This window comes from Balaenoptera ricei, chromosome 6, assembly GCF_028023285.1.
Source record: "Balaenoptera ricei isolate mBalRic1 chromosome 6, mBalRic1.hap2, whole genome shotgun sequence".
NCBI classification, from domain to species: domain Eukaryota; kingdom Metazoa; phylum Chordata; class Mammalia; order Artiodactyla; family Balaenopteridae; genus Balaenoptera; species Balaenoptera ricei.
Window position 1 is genome coordinate 2,857,101 of NC_082644.1, and position 18,497 is coordinate 2,875,597.

Genomic DNA, 18,497 nt, shown 5'->3' on the forward strand with positions numbered 1-18,497 from the left:
AGTGTTTCCTTAATTTCTCTTTCAGATTTTTCATCATTAGTGTGGAGGAATGCAAGAAATCTGTGCATTTTGTATCCTGCTACTTTACCAAATTCATTGATTAGCTCTAGTAGTTTTCTGGTAGCATCTTTAGGATTCTCTATGTATAGTACCATGTCATCTGCAAACAATGACAGCTTTACTTCTCCTTTTCTGATTTGGATTCCTTTTATTTCTTTTTCTTCTTTGATTGCTATGGCTAAAACTTACGAAACTATGTTGAATAATAGTGGTGAGAATGGGCAACCTTGTCTTGTTCCTGATCTTAGTAGAAATGGTTTCAGTTTTTTGCCATTGAGAACGATGTTGGCTGTGGGTTTGTCACATATATGGCCTTTATTATGATGAGATAAGTTCCCTCTATGCCTACTTTCTAGAGGGTTGTTTCATAAATGGGTGTTGAATTTTGTCGAAAGCTTTTTCTGCATCTACTGAGATGATCATATGTTTTTTATTCTTCAATTTGTTATTATGGTGTATCACATTGATTGATTTGCGTACACAGAAGAATCCTAGCATTCCTGGTATAAACCCCACTTGATCATGGTGTATGATCCTTTTAATGTGCTGTTGGATTCTGTTTGCTAGTATTTTGTTGAGGATCTTTGCATGTATGTTCATCAGTGATATTGGCCTGTGGTTTTCTTTGTGACATCATTGTCTGGTTTTGGTATCAGGGTGATGGTGGCCTTGTAGAATGAGTTTGGGAGTGTTCCTCCCTCTGCTATATTTGGGAAGAGTTTGAGAAGGACAGTTGTTACCTCTTCTCTAAATGTTTGGTAGAATTTACCTGTGAAGCCATCAGGTCCTGCACTTTTGTTTTTTGGAAGATTTTTAATCACAGTCTCAATTTCAGTGCTTGGGATTGGTCTGTTTATATTTTCTATTTCTTCCTGGTTCAGTCTAGGAAGGTTGTGTTTTTCTAAGAATTTGTCCATTTCTTCCAGGTTGCCCATTTTATTGGCACATAGTTGCTTGTAGTAATCTCTCATGATCTTCTGTATTTCTGCAGTGTCAGTTGTTACTTCTCGTTTTTCATTTCTAAATGTATTGATTTGAGTCTTCTCCCTTTTTTTCTTGATGAGTCTGGCTAATGGTTTATTAATTTTGTTTATCTTCTCAAAGAACTAGCTTTTAGATTTACTGATCTTTGCTATTGTTTTCTTCATTTCGTTTTCATTTATTTATGATCTGATCTTTATGATTTCTTTCCTTCTGCTAACTTTGGGGGTTTTTTGGTTCTTTCTCTAATTGCTCTAGGTGTAAGGTTAGGTTGTTTATTTGAGATGTTTCTTGTTTCTTGAGGTAGGATTATACTGCTATAAACTTCCCTCTTAGAACTGCTTTTGCTGCATCCCATAGGTTTTGGGTCGTCGTGTTTTCATTGTCATTTGTCTCTAGGTATTTTTTGATTTCCTCTTTGATTTCTTCAGTAACCTCTTGGTTATTAAGTAGTGTATTGTTTAGCCTCCATGTGTTTGTATTTTTTACAGATTTTTTCCTGTAATTGATATCTAATCTCATAGCACGGTGGTTGGAAAATACACTTGATACGATTTCAGTTTTCTAAAATTTATCAAGGCTTGATTTGTGACCCAAGATATGATCTATCATGGAGAATGTTCCATGAGCACTTGAGAAGAAAGTGTATTCTGTTGTTTTTGGATGGAATGTCCTATAAATATCAATTAAGTCCATCTTGTTTAATGTATCATTTAAAGCTTGTGTTTCCTTATTTATTTTCATTTTGGATGATCTTTTCATTGGTGAAAGTGGGGTGTTAAAGTCCCCTACTATGATTATGTTACTGTCGATTTCTCCTTTTATGGCTGTTAGCATTTGCCTTACGAACTGAGGTGTTCCTATGTTGGGTGCATAAATATTTACAATTGTTATATCTTCTTCTTGGATTGATCCCTTGATTATTATGTAGTGTCCTTCTGTGTCTCTTGTAATAGTCTTTATTTTAAAGTCTATTTTGTCTGATATGAGAATTGCTACTCCAGCTTTCTTTTGATTTCCATTTGCATGGAATATCTTTTCCCATCCCCTCACTTTTAGTCTGTATGTGTCCCTAGGTCTGAAGTGGGTCTCTTGTAGACAGCATATATATGTGGCTTATTTTTGTATCCATTCAGCCAGTCTATGTCTTTTGGTTGGCGCATTTAACCCATTTACATTTAAGGTAATTATCGATATGTGTGTTCCTATTACCATTTTCTTCATTGTTTTGGGTTTGTTATTGTAGGTCTTTTCCTTCTCTTGTGTTTCCTGCCTAGAGAAATTCCTTTAGCACTTGTCGTAAAGCTTGTGTGGTGGTGCTGAATTCTCTTAGCTTTTGTTTCTCTGTAAAGGTTTTAATTTCTCTGTTGAATTTGAATGAGATCCTTGCTGGGTAATCTTGGTTGTAGGTTTTTCCCTTTCATCACTTTAAATATGTCTGCCACTCCCTTCCTGGCATGCAGAATTTCTGCTGAAAGATCAGCTGTTAACTTTATCGGGATTCCCTTGTATATTATTTGTTGTTTTTCCCTTGCTGCTTTTAATATGTTTTCTTTGTATTTAATTTTTGATAGTTTGATTAATATGTGTCTTGGCGTGTTTCTCCTTGGATTTATCTTGTACGGGACTCTCTGCACTTCCTGGACTTGATTAACTATTTCCTTTCCCATATTAGGGAAGTTTTCAACTATAATCTCTTCAAATATTTTCTCAGTCCCTTTCTTTTTCTCTTCTTCTTCTGAGACCCCTATAATTCGAATGTTGGTGCGTTTAATGTTGTCCCAGAGGTCTCTGAGAGTGTCCTTAATTCTTTTCATTCTTTTTTCTTTATTCTGCTTTGCAGTAGTTATTTCCACTATTTTATCTTCCAGGTCACTTATCCGTTCTTCTGCCTCAGTTATTCTGCTATTGGTTCCTTCTAGAGAATTTTTAATTTCATTTATTGTGTTGTCATTGTTTGTTTACTCTTTAGTTCTTCTAGGTCCTTGTTAAACGTTACTTGTATGTTCTCCATTCTATTTCCAAGATTTTGGATCCTCTTTGCTGTCATTATTCTGAATTCTTTTTCAGGTAGACTGCCTATTTCCTCTTCATTTGTTTGGTCTGGTGGGTTTTTACCTTGCTCCTTCATCTGTTGTGTGCTTCTCTGTCTTCTCATTTTGTTTGACTTACTGTGTTTGGGGTCTCCTTTTCGCAGGCTGCAGGTTCATAGTTCCTGTTGTTTTTGGTGTCGGCCCCCAGTGGCTAAGGTTGGTTCAGTGGGTTGTGTAGGCTTCTTGGTGGAGGGGACTAGTGCCTGTGTTCTGGTGGATGAGGTTGCATCTTGTCTTTCTGGTGGGCAGGTCCATATCCAGTGGTGTGTTCTGGGGTGTCTCTGAGTTTACTATGATTTTAGGCAGCCTCTCTGCTAATGGGTGGGGTTGTGTTCCTGTCTTGCTAGTTGTTTGGCATAGGGTGTCCAGCACTGTAGCTGGCTGGTCGTTTAGTGGCGTTGAGATGGAGATCTCTGGGAGAGCTTTCGCCTTTTGATATTACGTGGAACTGGGAGGTCTCTGGTGGACCAATGTCCTGAACTTGGCTCTCCCATCTCAGAGGCACAGGCCTGACACCCGGCCAGAGCACCAAGACCCTGTCAGCCACGCGGCCCAAAAGAAAAGGGACAAAAAAAGAAAGAAAGAAAGAAAAGAAAAGAAAGCTATTAAAATAAAGAATTAAAAAAAAGTAAAAAGTAATAAAAAAAAAAGAAAGAGGAGAGCAACCAAAACCAAAATACAAATCCACCGATGATAACAAGAGCTAAAAACTATACTAAAAAACAAACAAAAAAAATGGACAGACAGAACCCTAGGACAAAAGGTAAAAGCAAAGCTGTACAGACAAAATCACACAGAGAAGCATACACATACACACTCACAAAAAGAGAAAAAGGGGAAAAAATATATATATTGTTGCTCCCAAAGTCCACCTCCTCAATTTGGGATGATTCGTTGTCTACTCAGGTATTCCACAGATGCAGGGTACATTAAGTTGACTGTGGAGATTTAATCCGCTGCTCCTGAAGCTGCTGGGAGAGATTTCCCTTTCTCTTCTTCGTTTGCACAGATCCTGGGGTTCAGCTTTGGATTTGGCCCCTCCTCTGCGTGTAGGTTGCCTGAGGGCATCTGTTCTTTGCTCAGACAGGACGGGGTTAAAGGAGCAGCTGATTCGGGGGCTCTGGCTCACTCAGGCCAGGGGGAGGGAGGGGTACGGAATGCGGGGTGAGCCTGCGGCGGCAGAGGCCAGCATGATGTTGCACCAGCCTGAGGCGCGCTGTGTGTTCTCCCGGGGAAGTTGTCCCCGGATCACGGGACCCTGGCAGTGGTGGGCTGCATAGGCTCCCGGGAGGGGGGGTGTGGAGACTGACCTGTGCTCGCACACAGGATTCTTGAGTGCAGAAGCGGCCTTAGCATCTCATGCCCGTCTCTGGGGTTTGCGCTGATAGCTGCGGCTCATGCCCTGGAGCTCGTTTAGGCGGTGCTCTGAATCCCCTCTCCTCGCGCATCCCGAAGCAATGGTCTCTTGCCTCTTCGGCAGGTCCAGGCTTTTCCCCAGACTCCCTCCTGGCTAGCTGTGGCGCACTAGCCCCCTTCAGGCTGTGTTCACGCAGCCAACCCCAGACCTCTCCCTGGAATCTGACCTCCGAAGCCCGAGCCTCAGCTCCCAGCCTCCGCCCGTCCTGGCAGGTGAGCAGACAAGCCTCTTGGGCTGGTGAGTGCTGGTTGGCACCGATCATCTGTGCGGGCATCTCTCCGCTTTGCCCTCTGCACCTGTTGCTGCGCTCTCCTCCATGGCTCCGAAGCTTCCCCTCCACCCTCCCCGTCTCTGCCAGTGAAGGGGCTTCCTATTGTGTGGAAACCTTTCCTCCTTCACCGCTCCCTCCCACTGGTGCAGGTCCCGTCCCTATTCTTTTGTCTCTGTTTTTTCTTTTGTCCTACCCAGGTACGTGGGGAGTTTCTTTTTTTTTTTTTTTTTTTAATTATTTATTTATTTATTTATTTATGGCTGTGTTGGGTCTTCGTTTCTGTGCGAGGGCTTTCTCCAGTTGTGGCAAGTGGGGGCCACTCTTCATCGCGGTGCGCGGGCCTCTCACTATCGCGGCCTCTCTTGTCGTGGAGCACAGGCTCCAGACGCGCAGGCTCAGCAATTGTGGCTCACGGGCTTAGTCGCTCCGCGGCATGTGGGATCTTCCCAGACCAGGGCTCGAACCCGTGTCCCCTGCATTGGCAGGCAGATTCTCAACCACTGCGCCACCAGGGAAGCCCCGTGGGGAGTTTCTTGCCTTTTGGGAGGTCTGAGGTCTTCTGCCAGCATTCAGTAGGTGTTCTGTAGGAGCTGTTCCACATGTAGATGTATTTCTGATGTATCTGTGGGGAGAAAGGTGATCTCCACGTCTCACTTCTCCGCCAACTTGAAGGTCTCCTAGATAAGGTTTTACCAGCACAGCCCTGCCCATTTGCTTCAGCTTTCACTGCCACAGCAGAGTTGAAAAGTTACTCAGGACGGCATATGGGGTGCAAAGCCTAAAACACTGACTATCTGCCCTTTTACAGAAAAGGTCTGTCTACCCCTGCACTACAAAATCATCAAATCCACACGTTTTACCTAAAGTAAAGCAAATACTAATATGGGATTTAAAAAGGAACAAACAGCAAAGCAAAATAGCTAGAAGAATGATCTCGAAAGTCAGACACACTGGGCTTGCACGCTGCCTCTGGACATACCAAGTGATCTCAGGCAAAGTACTAATGACTGAGTCAGTTTCACAACCTGTGACCTTGGAATAAAAATCCCCACTGCAGAGAATTACTGTCAGGATTAGATTCTAAGTAACTTTAGTTTATTTTTATAAATACTGCTCAGAGAAAAACAAACAAACAAACCACCTGGTTTGAAGTCTTACTTATTAAGAGTTTCCTTAACCTTCATTTTTTAAAAATGTCAAATTACCTGAACAGGGAAAATTTTGAATTCGCATACAAGCATATGAAATTACTCTGAAATCCATGGTTACTTTAAATTATAATTCAACCTAAAAATTGTTTATGTCCTAAATGCTTATTCACAGGTCGGGGACTTTCATTTCATTTTGCCGCAGAAACAATGTTGTAATCATTATGATTTCCCAAAGCAGTTAATAAAATGTACTGATCAAATAATTTAACTACAGCAGTTTCCCAATTCCAGAGGATTAATCTTTAAGACTCAGAACTTATTCTTAACTGTTTAGGTTTGATTATTTATAATGAGGTTGTAAGTATTAGAAAACACATATTAGGTTTAAGACGTGTCTCTGTCACAATCTCTTTAAGACTGCTTCTCTTCATCAGCAAAATGGATATTTTATGACTGGTTATAAGGATAAACCACAGTGTAATATATATACATTTTCAAAATGTACAAACAAATCATGAGTATTAATATTTATCAGTGGAAAAATATTTATTATGTGCTGCCTTAAATCACTGGTGTTAATATGTTTTTCTTGAAGAGTCAGGGTTATTACCATAAATATCCATCACAGTCCTGTGCTACAGGTACAGTTGTTATATAAAGGTCTCAGTAGTTACAATGCAGAATGCTGTCAGAGTCCAAAAAATAAGCATTAATGACCACTATAAAAGTAGTCCCCAAGTAACACCAGTTTCTCCTCATTCATCACATCAAGGTCTCTGTTGATCAATCTCTCCCTGATTGCTGAATGTTGTAAATATCTGACAACATAGTGCATGTCTAATGCAAACTGACTGGCAAAGAAAATTACTAATCTTGCCAAAGGTGAAGGGTTTCATGAAGATGATAACAATGATACTGGAAAAATTTTTCAAATCACACGTAAAACCGTCTACAAATACAACAGGATTAGATAAATTAAGTGAATTTTTTAAAAGTGCAAAGAATTATGATGTTGGTCCTTCAAAATATTATGGGTATTAAAAAATTCAGAAATGATCTTTGGAAAACTGCCAAAATCTCAGCCATTTTTGCAAGAAACAGCCCTCTTTTATAATATAGTTATAAAACTGAAACATACAAAAATTGTGACGTGAAGGGTATACCACCTTTCTCATCAATTCTAACATGAACATTGTTCACATTTTAACATCTCTGAAATGGGGTGCATCTTACAATCAATAGCATCTCTATGATCTGTTATAATGTTATAAACTGTGGGCCGGGCAGCACTTACAACATAGATGTTACTGCCTGAGAATGTATGAACTTTGTCAATTTTTTATTTCTTGGCGTCATAACTGGACAACCTCAACTCCTCAGTTTTAAATTAAAAAAATCACATACTGGCTTGTTCAAGAGGAAACAGGAGCCTAGTAGTTGTTGAAAACCTTCCATTGATTCCCTCTGATAAGAGCAAGAAAGCACCAGCACCAAAGCTTGCAGACTGGTGCTGACTCCCTGCGAGAAAATTCGGGTTCTCTTTTAAGAATCGCTGAAATCTCAGTGTGCTTGGTGGCATAGAGGATAATATTATTTGAGAAAACATGAACGTCAATGACCCTAATTTTAAAAACGAATGATTGGAAAGTCAAAGTATGAAAGTAAAGTAGATTTAGGAATGTATACCTTTACCAATTTATTTCATTCATATTTTCCTTTGTATGGATGCTCACGAATAACATAATAAAAAAAAATCCAAAAGACTGATTTCAACAAGTATAAAATAAAAAGGTTAAGTGATAAAAAGCATTGTATCAAGTTAAACTGGCAAGATTTTTTCTCTTTTAGTCATATATATAATAACAATATACCCTATAGTTGTATCTTAGATTTGATAAAATACATACTGTATTCATTACACAATTCTAACAGAAAAATTATAATCCTCCTCAAGTTAGTTACTTTCAGAATCAATATGGACTTGGAAGTATATCCAAAATTCTGACAAATATTAAGACAAAATAATTTTTAAATTTCATTTTTCAAGGTAAAATCCCAATCAAACCCTTTTTCCACTCTTTACTACAAAATGTGGGTCTCTATTTTAGCTGGATTTACTTTAAGTGGCTTTTCCCAACATGAATGCTGCCGGGCTAAGGAGGGTCTCCTACACGAGACACAGGGCTGGCTGACTCAGCACCTCACGCTGAGCGAGCGACGGTTCCCAGGCTCCTGGCTGTTTCCAGAGGAGACTGCGAGGCTCTCCCTGAGGCCTCTCCTCCCTGAGGCTCCCCAGCTGCTTCATTAGAGCTGATAAACTCTCGGAGCAGCCACGTCTCCCTGTTCCAGCCTGTGCAGCATAAACGTGCAGTACAGACCTGCAGCACAGAATCAATCGTTTTCCCATGGCAATAACGGAATGCCTACTCTTTGAAGATACACGAGGCCGGCAAAATTAGAGAGCTTTACGTAAACTACCTAAGATGCTGTGCAAATTAATAGTAATTACATCTAGAGTTAATCACCATCCCCTCCTCAGCAGGAAACAAATGCAGTGGCAGTAAAAACATGTTTACCTTCCCCATGAATCTCTCCCACAGCCTTGGCCACAGTCCCCAAGGCAACAAGGCAACAGAAAGGTACCATGAACTCTCTCACGAAGATAAGGCAGATGGAATCTCAGTAGAAACTAGAAACAGTGTCTTCAGGGAACTGCAAATAGTCTGGTATGGCTGAAGTTGAAGGGAACGGGAAAATCAAGAGCCGTAAGAAAGACAAAGGGTAGACCCCTTGTGCTAAGCTACCAGGTTTAATTTATCCTCTAAACAATAAACAACCATTGAGTAATTCCAAGCAGATGGGCAATGTGTTCCATTTGGCTTCAGAAAGACCACCTTGGCAGCCCAAGCCAAAGATGCATTAGAAGGATCCTCAATTAGAAGCGGTGAGATGAAAAGATTAACAAGAGATAAGGATCTCAACAAGGGCAAAAATAACAAAAAACAGAAAGGAGGAGGTGGCTACGGGATATTCAGAAGGCAGAAAACGTGATCTGGTCGCTGACTGGCTATAAGTTGGGTGGGTCGTGACAGAGAGAAGATGCTACGAGATGGCTTTCAAACCAGAACCCCCAAAGTCAAGCCATCTTTGACGGTGATTCTCTGCAGCAGGATGGGTACTACAGGAAGGGCCGTGGGTCTGAAGACAATGAAGCAAATTTGGTTTTGGAAATAAAAAAATGAAGTACAGAAAGCTCTAGTCCCGGGTAAGATGGAAGCACACGCACCTCCTTTCCCACTGAACGCATGATAAAGTGCAGGCACATCTGGGGACCCTGAAAAGTAAAGAGAGGCAGGCAGAGTCAAGAATGCCAGAGCTCAGAGTACCTGTAAATGCACGATGAGGGTACTGCATTTTTAAAACTGCGGTATCTTCTGGCCTAAACCTAACTTGGCAAAAAACCCGAAACTGAGCACTCTGGTAACGACAGCAGTAACTCTGGTTATCTCTTCCAGTTCCGGAGTGGGGAGGGAACTCTTAGGGAAAACTTAAGGAGAAAGTACGAAATGTTCCAGTTTTTTTCTTTCTCTCTCCTTTTTTTCTTGTGCTGCAGCGCCCAAGAAAGCTCACTGCTGTGGTGGCAGCCGAGACAGCAAGAGGAGCTTCTGGGAACTACAATGGTGAGGGAGGGACCCTTTTTCTCCTGTGACGTTCATACTCCAAAAGCCAGAGCAAAGCCTGTGGCCTCTCCCTCTCTCCTTCTCTCTCTGCCTCTGTCTGTCTGTCTCTCCTCCCACCGCTTCGCTCTAGGAGTGAGGGAGCCCTAGGTATGCGAGGCCTCAGACTGAGAGGTGAGCCCAGGAAAAGGCACGCATCAGACCAATGGCACACTGCGGGGCTCCGGAAAATGGCCCCAGAGTTGTTATAAAATCCTGGGGTTGCCTGCATCTGTGTGTGGGCAAGACCCTGCTCTGCATGAGCACAGGGCTGGCCGACAGACTTCCACCCAAATCCCGGGTGGACAACACTGCACAGTGCACACGAGGGACAGAAGGAAAATAGGAATTTGAAGCCTGACCCCGACAGGTCAACTGCCTGCTAAAACAAATAAAATCAACAGCCTCCGTAAAATTTAAACAAAATCCAGAGTCTAATAATGTAATATTCCAAATGTCCAGGGTACAACTCAAAATTAATCAGCACATGAAAATCGACAAAAATCTCAACCTACCTGGGAATATACAATAGACAGATTATGATTAGATGAAACACATGATATAATTATGTGACAAAAACTTCAAAGAAACTATTTTAAAAGTGTTTGAACAGCAATCAAGTGGTGAAAAAAGGTTAAAATAGAAAATATTAGCAGAGAAAGAAAAGAAACAAGGAAAAACCAAATGGAAACACAAGAAACGAAAAAATACAATTACCAAAATAAACCCCTCCCTGGCTGGACCAAATAAGCAGAATAAAGATGAAAGGGGAAAGAGGAAGTGAACCTGAAAACAACAGAAATTAACCAATCTGAATAACAGAGAAAAAAACTGTAAAAAATTGAACAGAGCTTCACAAACCTGGGGAACAAGAACAAAAGGTCTAACATTCATGTCATCAGAGAACCAGAGAAGAGAAAGAGCAGAGCTGAAAAAATATTTGAAGAAATAATGGCTCAAAAATGGCATAAGGCATAAATCTGCAAGTTCAAGAAACTTAGCAAACCACTAACAGAATAAACCTAAAGAAATCCATGCCCAGAGACAACTTAATCACACCGCTGGAAACTAAGGACAAAGAAAGAATCTGGAAGCATCCAGAGAAAAATAAGACATATCTGCAGGAGAAAAAAAGGTGAGGATTTCTCTTCAAAAACTATGGAGGACAGAAAGCAGTGAAGTAACTTTTTAAATGAAAATAGAAATGAACTGTCAACCCAAAATACTACAACCATCGAAAATACTGTTTAGAAATAAAGATGAAATAAAACTAAGAGGATTTATAGCCAACAGACCTAACCTAAAAGAACTGCCAAAGGAATTTCTTCAGACAGAGAGAAATTATATAAGAAGAAATTTGGATCATTAGGAATAAGTGAATAGCAAGAAAAATGGTAAATATTTGTGTAAATATAAGAAAGTATTCCTGTCCTATTGCCTTCTTAAACATGTTTGAAGTTGCAAGCAAAATTTATAACACGGCCTAATGAGGATTTAAATGTATGTAAATGTAATATATAAGACAACTATGGCATAAAGGGTAGAGGGTAAGGGTACCTACATGATGGAAAAATTTCTACATTCCAAACTGAAGCAGTAAAATAGTGTTTACAGCTGACCCGGGAACAACAAGCGGTTTGGGGCACTGACCCTTCATGCAGTTGAAAATGAGGTAACAAATAAGTGTTGTTAAAAGCCACTAACTTGTACTAATTTGTTACATGGCAAAACAAAAACAAAAACAAAAACAAACCCCTCCACTAATATGAGGAACAAAAAGAGATTACATTTTGGTAAGAAAGGTCAATTTACTCTAAAACCCCAACAATTCTAAATGTGTATGCTCTCTAAAAAAAAAAAAAGAAAGAAAAAGAAAGAAAGAAAGGAAAAACTGACCAAACTAAAAGGAGAAACAGATAAATCTACAACTATATTTGAAGACTTCAACTCTCCTATCTCAGTATCAAACAATGTTGGCATGTCAGCATGGATCAAGTACTAAAAAGCACCATCAACTCACTGGATCTAATTGGAACATATAGAACTCCACTCAACCACAGCAGGGTACACTTTCTTTTCAAGTGCATGTGGAATATTCACAAAGATAGATCATATCCTAGATCAAAGTACAAACCTTAACAAATGTAAAATGACTGAATGAAGTCCTACAAAGTATGTTCTCTGATCATAAAATAAAACCAGAAAACAATAACAGAAAAAAGTAGGAAAATGGGGCTTCCCTGGTGGCGCAGTGGTTGAGAATCTGCCTGCCAATGCAGGGGACACGGGTTCGAGCCCTGGTCTGGGAAGATCCCACATGCCGTGGAGCAACTGGGCTCGTGAGCCACAACTACTGAGCCTGCGCGTCTGGAGCCTGTGCTCCGCAACAAGAGAGGCCGCGATAGTGAGAGGCCCGCACAGCGCTATGAAGAGTGGCCCCTGCTTGCCGCAACTAGAGAAAGCCCTCGCACAGAAACGAAGACCCAACACAAGCCATAAATAAATAAACAAATAAATAAAAATTTAAAAAAAAAATTGTTTAAAAAAAAAAAAAAAAGTAGGAAAATGTCCAAACACTTGGAAATTAACCCATTTCTAAGTAATCCATGGGCCAAAGAGGATGTTTCAAGGGAAATTACAATAAATTTTGAACTGAATGAAAATGAAAATAGAACACAGAAATATCTGTGGGGTGCAACTAAAGCAGTGCTTAGAGGGAGATTTATAGCCTGCAATACCAATATTAGAAAAGAAAAAAGGTCTCACCCTCAGCTGTCTAAGCTTCAACCTTAAAAGGCCAGAAAAGCGGGCTTCCCTGGTGGCGCAGTGGTTGAGAATCTGCCTCCCAATGCAGGAGACACGGGTTCGGGCCCTGGTCTGGGAAGATCCCACATGCCACATGCCGCAGAGCAACTGGGCCCGTGAGCCACAACTACTGAGCCTGCGCGTCTGGAGCCTGTGCTCCGCAACAAGAGAGGCCGCCATAGTGAGAGGCCCGCGCACCGCGATGAAGAGTGGCCCCCGCTTGCCGCAGCTGGAGAAAGCCCTCGCACAGAAACGAAGACCCAACACAGCCAAAAATAAATAAAAAAAAAAAAAAAAAAAAAAAAGACCAGAAAAGAGCAAAATAAACAGAAATCAAGCAGAAGGAAGATAACATTGTGAATGTACCTTATGCTACTGAATTGTGTATTTTTAAATGGTTAAGACAGAAAATTTTATGTTTTGTGTATTTTACCACACTAAAAACATTTTCTTTCATGGATCATAGATCTAAAGGTTAAAAGTAAAACTATAAAAATTTTTTGAAAAATAGGAGCAAATCTTCATGACTGCTGGATAGGCAGAGAGTTTTTAGACATGATAGAGCAAAAGCATGATCCGTAAACAAGAAACCTGAAAACGTACACTTTATCGAAGTTAACACCTTGTGCTCTGTGAAAAATATTGTTAAGAGAATGATAAGCCAAACTGCCACTTAGGAGAAAATATTGGCAAGTCACTTACCCAATAAAAGATTTGTCCAGTATATAAAGAACTCTCAAAGCAAAACAGTAGCAACACAACACAATTAACATGGACAAATTACTCAGACACATGGTTCTCTAAAGAGGATATAAGGATCACAAATAAGCACAGGAAAAGGAATTCAACATCATTAACATTTAGAGAAATGCAAATCAAACCACAATCAGATACCCCTATACATAGATTAGATGGCCAAAATAAAAAACAGCGACAATACCGAATGCTGATGAGGATGTGGGGCAACGGGCGCTCTTGATCACTGCTGCTAAGAAGGCAAAATGGTGCGAGTGCTCTGGCACATGGCTGACTTTTGAAAACTCAAGTTAAGTCTACACTTACCACATGATCCAGAAAAGCCACTCTTGGGCCTTTACCCTAGAGAAACAAAAACTTACTCTTCTCCAAACACCTGTAAATGAATGATCAAAGCAGCACTGATTATAATTACCAAAAGCTAGAAACAACCCAAATGTCCCTCGGTGGGTGAATGAACAAACGAACTGTAGCACATCCATACAATGGAAGACCACGCAACAACAAAAAAGAAAAAGTTCCTGATATATGCAACAACCTGGATGAACAGCATTAAGGTGAATGAAAGAAGCCAACCGCTAAAGGTTATATACTATTATATACCACACACAAACACCATATAAGACATTCTTGAAAAGACAAAGCCATAGTAATGGAGAATAGACAGTGGCTGCCAGGGTATTAGGGGGTGAGGGGACAGCATGACTATGTTGAGAGTACAAGAGAGTTTTGGGGTGATTGAATGGTTCTGTATCCTGACTGTGGTGGTGGGTACGTGAACTTATACTTGTGTTAAAATTCATAGAACTGGAGAAGAAAAATAAAGTTAATGCTATTGTGTGATGATTTACATTAATAAAAGGAAATTTTAAAAATAAGGTGCCAATGTGACCGCTAGGAAATGATGTCCAGAAGGCAGCTAGACAGGATGGAAGTTAGGAGGGTAGTCTGCGTAACTGACAGAGACTTTGAGGTCACCAGTCCCTTGCAGAATAGTAAGTGAGATCACCCCAGGGTATTAACTTACAGTGAAAAATAACCAAGGACAGAACCCCAGGAAATATAAGCCTTAGAAACTAAAGAAGAAGAGAATCCTGTAGAAGAAGATATTAAGAAATAATAATCAGAAAAGTAAGGGGAAAAACAGAGAATTTGGTGTCACAGAAGGCAAGGAAGAAATTTTGAAGAAGTAACTCATGAGATCCAATGTCACAGAAAGGTCAAGTAAGATAAAGATTTAAAATACTCTATTTGGCAAGATGGACATCGGTGACTTCTGTTTCAACAGGATTATGAATAGCGGGTAAGCAACGACGGAGAACAGAGCTTCATTCATTTGAGGTGTCTGGCTATGAAGAGGAGGAAGGAGCCGGGAACGTGAGAAACATGAATATATTTATGGGCTATGCCAGGAAAGAAGGGAAGTTCAGAAAAGAGAGGAAACAAGTGACAGAGTAAGGAGGACCCTTGAGGAAACAGACAGCATGGCCCAGAAGATAAGGCCATGAAAGCGTGGGCTCTCAAGTCAGACCTCAGGGATTTAAACACGATGTAATCTATCATTTGGTTGCTGTAAAGCTCAAGCTGTCACTTTAGCTTCTCCACCTCTGCCTCAGTGAGATGTAAGACGGGAAGACGACAGAACCTGCCTCAGAGCACTGCTATGAGAAGTTAGTTAATACAGGTATAGAACTTAGAACTAAGCCTGACACATAATCATCCAGTAAATGACCAATGTTAACAATTACCAGCATTATAATCATCAAATAGGATGGAACAGGAAGATTACTTTTGAACAGAGGAAGTTATATCCTTCTCTGAGACTGGAGAAAACAAGGACAGATTGGATACAATTATGCATAAGTTTATAAGTATGGAGGCAGAAAATGTGATGAAATGTGGGATTCTTAAGCCCAGTTTTCTCTGTGATGCAATGATTATCTTCACAGAAAGGGAAGAAGGATGAAACCATGGAGGAAAGTCCCCACTGTGGGCAACGGGAGAGGCTGCTGACCATGGAGATTCAGAGGACAGCCGAGAAGGACTGACAGCTCTGCTGAAACCAGAGGCCATAAACCCATCCGACACTAGTCATCACAGCTTTAACTTTCTCCAGCAGTGTTCAGAAGCCTGAGAGTAAAAATATTCACTAACTGAGTTACACATAATAAAGAGGGATATGCCCACTCAGAAAGAACGGCTCTGTGGGAGCATGGGGAGCATATAATTGAGTGAATTTAATGATCAGTGACTCCCATGAGCTTTAAAAGCAGCTCTTTTAGAAACTATACAAATGTCCATCAACTGAGGGCTGAACAAACAAACTGTGGTACATTCACACGATGGAATATGACTCAGGAATAAAAAAGAACTACTGATACACACCAGCCTCAAAACTCTATATACTGTATGATAATTTTACATGAAATTCTAGAAGAAGCAGGACCACAGTGACAGGAAGCAGATCGGTGGTTGCTAACAGCTGGTAGAAGACTGACTGTCACGGGGCACAAGGAAACTTCTGCCTCCAGTTTTGCTGGGACACGACTGCCTCACAACACTGTTGGCTTACGGTGTACACGTAATGACTTGACACACGCACGTACTGAGACAGGATCGCTGGGGTGACCACTGTGGTTAAGTTTGGTTATCACCCATCATCTCACATACCCACAGTTCCTTCTCTGGTGGCAAGAGGAGGAGCCTTTTAAGAAATGATGGAATGGTGCCGTCCTGTGATTGTGGCAGTGGTTACATGACTACATACACTTGTCAACACTCACCCAGATACACACCTAACACTGGTGAATTTCACTGTATTTAAACTTCATGTTAATACAGCTGACTTCTTACAAGGCTCTGTGTGGACGCCTGGGTTGCGTGCTCCACCACCAAGCACGGGCTCCAGACAGCTCCTCCCCCTCACCTTGTCTACATCCCCAGACGCGGCCCCTAAGTCACAGGCAAAGGGACTGTGGCGGGCAGAACCTGCAGAAGACCCCCAAGGCTTCCTGATACCCACCCCCACTCCCCAGGTGTGCAAGTCCGATGGGCTGTACCCCCAGGATTAGGTCACGAGAAATGGGATGAGGGACGTTAAGCCAGTGAGCTGACCATGAAATGCGGAGTTTTCCTGGCTGGTTGTAGAAGCGGCAGGTGGGGGGTTGATGCACGGGGAGTTCTTTGCCGCTGAGATGAAGGGGCCACGTGGTCCCAGTCAAAGCTCTCAGACAGCGAGGCCTGAGTTCCACGGCGGCAGGGAGGGAAGTCCTGCCAGCACCCTGAGGGGTCGGTGAAGACAGCCGAGCCTCCAGCTGAGGACACAGCCGTTGACACCTCCACCTCAGCCTCAGGAGACCAGGAGCAGAGAACTGTTACAACGTGACAGAGTCCTGGCCCGGAGAAACTGTGGATCATAAATTTGTGTTGCTTTAAGCCACTACATTTATGGTAATTTGTTATACAGCATGGAAAAGGAGAGGCCAATTTTAAACAGCCCCTCTACCTCATCATAAAAAAGTTCCAATTTAGAACTTAAAATTGTGTGAACTTAAAATCTTAAAATCCCCACAGCTAACCTCAGCCTTAGCCTCTGTTCTTTACCTCACGCTTGTCTAACACCAGATTCTAAGTTGTTGCAGAGAGAAACTATATCTGAGTAAGCTTTAATTAAGTCATCTTTAATCAATTAATTAACCTATTACCCCCAAAGTGTTTAACACATTGCCTAGTTGTTATATTAGTGAATAAAGAAAGTAATATATGATGCACACACCCAAATATACTGAAAAGTAAAAATTCTTCACTTTTTAGCCACATTTTTCTAAAGTAAAGTTTCATGTGTACATATAGTCATCTAGGGAATGAAGAAACTCTATACAGGTTAACAAAACGAATCTTGGAAAGTCGTATAAAAATCACTGTCAAAAATGCACTGATTTCTAAAGCACATCTTTTAAAAATGATAAAACAACAAAATGAAAATACTAATATCTGATTGCAGTGAGACCATGGCCTCCCCTTCTTCCAAAATTCTAGACTTGAGAAGTTGTTAAGTGAATGCGTATCAGCACTCACAAACAAGTGAAACTCTTGGTAGTCCCAAGAACAGAAGGAATCCAGAGGTAAGGAAAGTACACACATGGGTTTAAGATGAGAAGCGTCATGAGCACAGCCTGTAGGGAAGAGGCCTCGGCAGCGGATGTGAGCAACAGGAGGCTGCTCTGCGATGAGCTGGCAGCCGGGGCACGAGGGGAACGGCAGCAAATGGCGCTTAAAGAAGAGGTCGCCCAGCACACTATCCATCTCCGCGAGCAGCTCCCTTCAGACACGAGTGATGAAAGAGCCCGGAGTGAAAGGCCGGGCCGGTGCCCCAGGTGACCGGTGACACCCTGGAAGGTGGGGTCTCCAAAGCCCAGAAAATAAGCTGCCATGTATTTGCCTAGCTGAACAGCAATGTGTCCCACCCATCCTCTACTCTGATGGAAAACTGAACAGAGGAGAGGTCAGCAACACGTGCCCATCTCGCCAGGGGGCCACCCAAACAGAGGCAATGAAGGGTAAAATAGACACCCCCAAACATGAACACACCAGCAAGAACACCAAACGTACGAGGGATGCCAGTACCATGAAATGGGGAGCAGACTTAAAAACTGAAGACACCGAGGTGACATGGCCAAGAGTGCACTAAGAACAAGACCTTATGATAACCAAAGTATCATCAGAGAAATGAGCACATGATCAAGGAGCTCACTGGATGGGCTGAAGAGCAGAGTAGACAAAACTAAAGAACATGTTACGAGCTGAAATTCGGGCCCAGGAATCCTTCCAAAACAGTAAGAAAGGACAAACGGATAAAAAAGATGAAATAAAAGTACAGAAAAAAAGACATTTGATGCAGAGGTTCCAATCTATCCATTTAATGGGAGTTCTCTTAAGGAGAAAAAGAAGAAGCAATATGGGAAGAAGCGTCAATTAAGAATGTCCCAGAACTGAAGGTGAGTGCTCAGACTGAAAGCATCTGGTTAGAGTCATGACAGGTCAGTTAAAAAATACCGAGAACACTCAAGTGATATTTCAGAACATGGAAGGTAGAAAAACAGTGCCAAAAGCTTTCAGAGAGGAAAAACCCCTTACAGAGGAACATGAAGGAAAACAATATCACAAGACTTGAGAGCGACAATGAGACCATGATGAGGCAGCAGCTTCAAGGTGGGGTGGGGAGAGCTTGCAACCCACATTTCTTCA

The 18,497-nt window shown here is 41.4% G+C and overlaps 1 protein-coding gene across 7 annotated transcripts in view; it reads right to left on the bottom strand.

Annotated features, from left to right (window-relative positions):
- Window positions 1-18,497, bottom strand: part of NEK1 (NIMA related kinase 1) — a 224,020-nt gene that overhangs the window by 95,913 nt on the left and 109,610 nt on the right. The window lies entirely within an intron of this gene.